We start from the raw sequence: 7,981 nt of genomic DNA, 5'->3' as shown, positions 1-7,981 counted from the left end.
CTTGTAAGGAGCACTACAAATATACACAATATTTCCAAACAAATGTCTTTGATTCAAAAACATTTATTCTCAAATCGCATATTTTTTAACATGGAGAATGTCCAATTGTTCATGTACCAATGTGTTATTGCTTTGATGCGTCGGTTAGTCCTTTATCCATTAATAAAGGTTCTTGCCAAAAAATTTTTTTTTTTCCTTTTAATCCATCCAAATTTTTCTTCTAATCCATCAATCGTTGTTACCGATTTTTTATGATCCAATCACTTTATCATCCTTTTGATCCATCCATCGTTACTTTCCAATTTTATAATATATTGTATGATCCAATCATTAGATCGAGAGGTTATACTTCCATTCCTAATGTCCAATACTCTCAACAGCCGACGCGTTTCGTCCCCTCCCGGGACATCATCAGGGCTGTGAAGTAAATGAGAATATGCCATCATAATCAAGACTTTCCTGTCCATATATTCACACCTTCAAATCAAATCCTGCCTATATAACATGCTCCAAAGTAAATCAGAATAGTAAACAAGTTGTTCTAATTTATTCCTACCTATATAACAGGCTCCACAGTTAATCAGGATGTTAAACCAGTAGTTCTAGTTTATAACAGACATCATCTCTATCAGTCAAAAATGACAATTGGTGATATAATAAACCCCATGGGTAATATTAATAGCACTCATTGCAATAAACACCACATTTTTTGTTCCAAAAACCAAATCCTTCTATAGAACCCTCTTCATATGCATCATTCTGTCCCTGTTCTCTCCTTAGTCTCAATTCCTACATTCCTGATCAAAATCTGCCCCTTTTATGACCCTACTTCTGTTGTCTCTATCCTGTACTCAAAGTCCTAAGAACCAATCATCTATAACATCCTTAATTAATTCTCAGCTACATTTCTATATTCCCAGATCAAGTACAATTGAACTGGTCTCACCTTTATCCAGTAATATTGGTGAGTGCATCCAAGACACGTTATTTCTAATGCAGTCTGTCCAATTCGACGAACACAAATATTATCTGTATCAGAGAAAAAGGAGAAAACACTTTCTATAACCTTTCCCCAACATAAAAAGTAACCTAAATATTCCAAAAAGCTATTTCTCAAACTCTCTGTCCAAGTACCTGTGAAAATTCAGAAGTCTTCACCATCCTCTACGCATCCCCTCGCGGTTTCTCTGCAACTCACGCTCCGTATTTTGAACAGTCCGCTCCTCTGGTTTATAAAGGCAAAGTAGCCAATCACTAAGCCTCCTTTCTAATTGTTAACCCTGTTCCCTCTCTGGTCCGCTCATTCGGTGAGCCAATCACTAAGCGGCATTTCAAAACCGTACTCCCCTGGTCACAAGGCAAAGTAACCAATCACTAAGCCTCCTTTCTAATTGTTAACCCTGTTCCCTCTCTGGTCCGCTCATTCAGCGAGCCAATCACTAAGCGGCATTTCAAAGCCTTACTTCCCCACGATTTCTCGTCTACTTGCACTTCGTATTCTAACAATTCCGCTCCTCTAATTCGACCAGGCAAAGTAGCCAATCGCTACGCCTCCTTTCTAATTCCTGACCCTGTTCCCTCTCTGGTCCGCTCATTCGGCGAGCCAATCACTAAGCGGCATTTCAAAACCGTACTTCCCTGGTCTCAAGGCAAAGTAACCAATCACTGAGCCTCCTTTCTAATTATTGACCCTGTTCCCTCTCTGGTCCGCTCATTCGACGAGCCAATCACTAAGCGGCATTTCAAAACCTTACTTCCCCACGATTACTCATCTACTTGCACTTCGTATTCTAACAAATCCGCTCCTCTAATTTGACCAGGCAAAGTAGCCAATCGCTAAGCCTCCTTTCTAATTCCTAACCCTGTTCCCTCTCTGGTCCGCTATTAAGCGGGCCAATCACTACACGGCGTTTCAAACTGTAGAATAATAATCTAGTTTCCTATATATCCCGCCTAGTCCAACGACCGTAATCATGGTCATTAAAACAAAAATTCCAATAATCATATCTTGCCACCAACACGCATATATATCTGAATCCAGTTATTTTCCAAATACGTGGGTTTCCCGACTAGTTTAATAAAAACCCTCTGTATGAATTATTCCGCCATATGCGGTTAATATCCATGTCATATTTCAACATAATCCACACACTCATACCTCCCGCTCTTCAAATCATCACTAGTATGGTGGCCCATACTCACGCTATATTCTCCTGCTCCAACTATTTATATCACCCACCAATCACCTCAAATCTCTTATTCACGATGCCCCATCATGATGCGTTATTTCGAATCCTGTCAAATTCTCCCCCATCATTCACCCCTTTCCTGTAATTATATACGGGAAGGGTCGCCCATAACACCACTGTCATATATAACTGTATGGTTGTTACCCCGTATTGTCTCCACTACGTATTTTTACCAATGGGCAGCCATTCCATATTCTAAAGTTACAACACAATACTCTAGTGCCCCTTTCCAAAGTGTGTGAATTTCCAGTCCACATGAAATCCCCAGTCTCATCCAAAGCAACATATAGTGGAGTCGTAGTTATCTTCTAATCTCCACTCAATTGGACTCATTTCCATCCTCACTATACGGCTCCTCCCTCCACTTCACCACTCCTTATTTTCCTAATCTGCAGATTTGTCACCTGATCACGTAGGTCGACCTTAAAGCACAAGGTACTTGTCAGAATATCAAAATTGAACTTCAATCCTCACTCCCAAAATATCATCTATCAAAGAAGTTTCTACACCCTTTGCTACATCACACAACATTGAATAAAGTCCTTAGGCCAAAAAATAATGAAATTCATTATCACTGTTTAAACCCATAGTAACTGCTCTGCATTTCTGATCCATTTTGCTTCTTCCTGTCTAATTCGCAATTCCCAGTCTCCACCCCTCTTACTGGGAAATATCTTCTGAATACCATGGAATTTAAAATCCTGTTGGGAATTGTGACATTCCTTGATATGCATGTACAGAGGTGATCTGGTATCACAATTGCGAATAGCACGTCTATGTTCCTGTACTCTCAATTTCAAAGTCCTTTTCGTGCTACCAATATAGATCTTCTTACAAGAACAAATAATTACATAAACCACTCCTGTGCTGTTACAGTTAATAAATTCTCTTATCACAAATCTTTTTTTTGTGTTATACATGAATTCTTTGATTTTGTTAATACCCAATTCACACATAATGCATGTACCTCACACATAAAAGCCTCTTGGTTGCTTGGATAACCAATTAAGACCCTCCGTTACATCTGATGGTATATAGTTCCTTGTGATAATATTTTTTATAGTTACACATTTCATGTAGATTATATCTGGTTTGTCCCCTATTGAACTGACTAATCCTGGTACACCCGTCAATAAGCCCCAATTTTTCTTGAGTGCTTTGTAAATTCCAGTTTCCTCAATACAATGCGTGGTCACAAAAGCTACTTTTTCCTTGAGTTGTCCTCTTTTATTTGAACAAGAGTAGTTTTCCTCTGTACCCTTCTTACTCTGTTCCTGGCCTCTAATAGATCAGTCCTATTATAGCCTCTCTTTGATAGTCTGCTGTACAGACCATCCAACTCGTTATCAAAATCCCCTTCGGTACTGCAGTTTCTTCTTAACCTGATCATCTCCCCGTAAGGGATCCCTTTGATCACGGATTTTGGATGAAAACTATCAGCACACAAGATAGAATTAGTGGCCGTGGTTTTTCTGTATAGTTTACTCTTAATTTGATAATTTTCCGTAAAAAGTTCCACATCCAGAAATGCTAAACCCTTTGAGCTGTAATTCATAGTGAACTTTATATTGAACTCATTCTTATTAAGAAAATCAAAATATTCATGTAGTTCTCCCCCACTCCCTTTCCATATCAATAGAATGTCATCTATGAATCGGACCCAAAATAAAATGCAATCCGTCCATCATGCTCATTAAAATTTTTGTTTTAATGACCATGATTCCGGTCGTTGGACTAGGCGGGATATATAGGAAACTGGATTATTATTCTACAGTTTGAAACGCCGCGTAGTGATTGGCCCGCTTAATAGTGGACCAGAGAGGGAACAGGGTTAGGAATTAGAAAGGAGGCTTAGCGATTGGCTACTTTGCCTGGTCAAATTAGAGGAGCGGATTTGTTAGAATACGAAGTGCAAGTAGATGAGTAATCGTGGGGAAGTAAGGTTTTGAAAGGCCGCTTAGTGATTGGCTCGCCGAATCAGCGGACCAGAGAGGGAACAGGGTCAATAATTAGAAAGGAGGCTCAGTGATTGGTTACTTTGCCTTGAGACCAGGGAAGTACGGTTTTGAAATGCCGCTTAGTGATTGGCTCGCCGAATGAGCGGACCAGAGAGGGAACAGGGTCAGGAATTAGAAAGGAGGCTTAGCGATTGGCTACTTTGCCTGGTCGAATTAGAGGAGCGGAATTGTTAGAATACGAAGTGCAAGTAGACGAGAAATCGTGCGGAAGTAAGGCTTTGAAATGCCGCTTAGTGATTGGCCCACTGAATGAGCGGACCAGAGAGGGAACAGGGTTAACAATTAGAAAGGGGGCTTAGTGATTGGCTACTTTGCCTTTATAAACCAGAGGAGCGGACTGTTCAAAATACGGAGCGTGAGTTGCAGAGAAACCGCGAGGGGATGCGTAGAGGATGGTGAAGACTTCTGAATTTTCACAGGTACTTGGACAGAGAGTTTGGGAAATAGGTTTTTGGAATATTTAGGTTACTTTTTATGTTGGGGAAAGGTTATAGAAAGTGTTTTCTTCTTTTTCTCTGATACAGATAATATTTGTGTTCGTCGAATTGAACAGACTGCATTAGAAATAACGTGTCTTGGATGCACTCACCAATATTACTGGATAAAGGTGAGACCGGTTCAATTGTACTTGATCTGGGAATATAGAAATGTAGCTGAGAATTAATTAAGGATGTTATAGATGATTGGTTCTTAGGACTTTGAGAACAGGGTAGAGACAACAGAAGTAGGGTCATAAAAGGGGCAGATTTTGATCAGGAATGTAGGAATTGAGACTAAGGAGAGAACAGGGACAGAATGATGCATATGAAGAGGGTTCTATAGAAGGATTTGGTTTTTGGAACAAAAAATGTGGTGTTTATTGCAATGAGTGCTATTAATATTACCCATGTGGTTTATTATATCACCAATTGTCATTTTTGACTGATAGAGATGATGTCTGTTATAAACTAGAACTACTGGTTTAACATCCGGATTAACTTTGGAGCCTGTTATATAGGTAGGAATAAATTAGAACAACTTGTTTACTATTCTGATTTACTTTGGAGCATGTTATATAGGCAGGATTTGATTTGAAGGTGTGAATATATGGACAGGAAAGTCTTGATTATGATGGCATATTCTCATTTATTTCACAGCCCTGATGATGTCCCGGGAGGGGACGAAACGCGTCGGCTGTTGAGAGTATTGGACATTAGGAATGGAAGTATAACCTCTCGATCTAATGATTGGATCATACAATATATTATAAAATTGGAAAGTAACGATGGATGGATCAAAAGGATGATAAAGTGATTGGATCATAAAAAATCGGTAACAACGATTGACGGATTAAAAGAAAAACTTGGATGGATTAAAAGGAAAAAAAAAATTCTTGGTAAAGTTATGTTTGGTTGATTAAACCCCTCTATATAAATATTCATATGTAAATTGAAGCGGCAATATTTACATCCTTTGCTGTCCATATTTATCTTGTGATAAATTTTTTATGGTTTCAAATAACCGTAATTAACTTATACATACATAAATATACACATGCCACTTATTGGAGTTATTAGTAGCAGGCATATCCCTCTATATATCCACCTCTATGTACATAAAAGAAGCAATTTTGACATGGTATGATCCACAAATGTATCTTGTGGTGTAAAAAATAGTTTAAATGTACCTACTCTTAACAGGAGGCATAGGTCAAAGTACAACGCCATGTAGTTGTATAACGACAGCTCTTTTCCATACTGTGAGAAGGATAGGTTGCCATGTCATGTCTGAGTATACTATTCTGGTATATTCTTGAGTTATGAGTGCCGACATCATTTTGTTAAGAGCCAGGTCTTGAATAACCTTCTGAAGAGGAGATGTCTCTGGAGCTTATGTTTGAGGGTAGGGAACTCCATGGTTTGGCTGCTTGAACATAGAAAGATGTTCTACTCGTGGGTTTCTTCTTGTATGTAGTAATTATGATTCTGGGAGCATTCTTGACTGTAGGTTCCTTTGCTGGATGTATTTGTTGATTTTCTTCCTGATGAAGAGAGGGGCTTTGCCATTTATTGCTTTGTGTGTGATACAAAGAGGCTTGAAGGTGAATCTTCTGGCATCTGGTAACCAGTGCAGGGCCCTCAACGCAGGGGAGATGTGTGATTGTGGCTTTACATGCAGGAGGAGTCTAGCAGCAGCGTGCTGAATTTTTTGTAGTCTCCTCATAGCTGACAAAGGCGAGCCTTGGTGCAGATCATTAGCTTAGCCCTGTTTTGATAGGACAAGAGAGACTATAGCTTGACCCTTGTGTGGGAGTCATAGGTGTGGGGGAGTGCATCATAGTGTTTTCCTTGTGAGGAATCTTGATTTGACTGCCTTATCCACTTGTTCACTCTTTGACAGTTTAGCGTCCATGGTAACTCCAAGGTTTTTTACCTCCTTAGATATTTTTGGAGGTGGTCCTAGATCATCAGGCCAGGTGCAGAGAAGGTCATAGGTTTTCCAGTGGCCACAGGGGACTATATCAGTTTTGGAGACATTCAATTTCAGGTGGCTTCATGTCATCTATTGGTCTATGGCTTTTCAAGTTCCTTTGGAGGATTTACATCACGCTTTAGAGAACGCACAAACTAGACGCGGATCGACCGCACTGTTGCCTCAAATGCAAATCCCCGCATGCAGACTTTGCGCACCTCACATGGACATGTAGCAAATTCAATAGTTATTGGACTGCCATACACCACACATTGGGGGAAATGATAGGGCTGGACCTGACTCCCACCCCTGAGGTGACTTTGATGGGATACGTTAAAAACATTCCGAAGTCAGTCAGGAAGTATACAGCGCTGTGTCTATTACTTGCCAAGCGGGAAATAGCATTAAAATGGGGGCGCAGGGCTGCGCCGCGACATAAGGATTGGCTTACAAGCCTAGCATACTGCAACCTCAACCATGATTTATATGCTGCCACGCCCCCCAGCACATCTCGCACCCGTGACATTCTTGGGCCCCCCTTAGGCACTACAACACGACAGCGCACTCACAACACGACGCCCAACTCCTGCTGGAGTAGGTTAATCAGCGGGGATATGTATGTTTTATCTGAAAAGTTGTTTCATCACCTAGCTCCTCGTGAGTCACTGGCATCACGGGCTGACGTAATGTATGATACAAAGCTGCAAATTAAAGGGTCATGTAGATATATGTTGTATGCATTCTCGACTAAGCAAATCTTTCCAGTCTAAAAATGTAGAGATCAATGTCATATGTTGTCCAAAACACCTGTTCTTGAAAATGAACGTTTTTCCATGCCATTTTGTTGGAGCTGGCATTTTGATGTGAACTGTTTAATGAAAACTGTAAATAAAGTTTCAAATAAATAAATCTACTGGTCTATGGCTCAGAGGCATCAAAGATTTTTGATATTTTAATGTCCTTCAGGCTTTTCACTGTCAGAAGTATCTGCATGTCATCTGCATAGTATAGCAGGTGATATTGTATTGTAATTGCATTTATATAGCCCTTACTACCCTTGACGATGCGTCAAAGTGCTTTTTTGGCGAGTAGCACGCTACTCTGGAACCCATAAAGGATTAGAGGTGAATAAGTATAGTGACATTTGAAATTAATTTGAGTGGCGGACATGTTAGTCTGTTACTTGGATTGAAAAGGATAGTGGAGGGATAGACGAGGGAAGGATTTAGAAATATTTTTATTGTTTGTGTTTGTTTGTTTGAA

At 39.9% G+C, this 7,981-nt stretch overlaps 2 long non-coding RNA genes across 2 annotated transcripts; one reads left to right on the top strand and one right to left on the bottom strand.

Moving 5' to 3' along the window:
• Positions 1–218: 218 nt before the first annotated feature.
• Positions 219–1,197, bottom strand: LOC146861516 (uncharacterized). The gene is made up of 3 exons (XR_014979270.1): positions 1,135–1,197; positions 947–1,029; positions 219–417 (listed from the first exon to the last, which is right to left on the bottom strand). It is a non-coding gene; the product is annotated as an uncharacterized LOC146861516 (long non-coding RNA).
• A 3,431-nt stretch (positions 1,198–4,628) lies between these two features.
• LOC146861515 (uncharacterized) lies at positions 4,629–7,546 on the top strand. The gene is made up of 3 exons (XR_014979269.1): positions 4,629–4,686; positions 4,792–4,874; positions 5,404–7,546. It is a non-coding gene; the product is annotated as an uncharacterized LOC146861515 (long non-coding RNA).
• Positions 7,547–7,981: the final 435 nt, after the last annotated feature.

The sequence above is a fragment of the Triturus cristatus genome, chromosome 3_1, assembly GCF_964204655.1.
Source record: "Triturus cristatus chromosome 3_1, aTriCri1.1, whole genome shotgun sequence".
Taxonomy (NCBI): Eukaryota; Metazoa; Chordata; class Amphibia; order Caudata; family Salamandridae; genus Triturus; species Triturus cristatus.
Note: the sequence above shows the minus strand (reverse complement) of the source record. Positions and strands in the feature narration are given on the sequence as shown.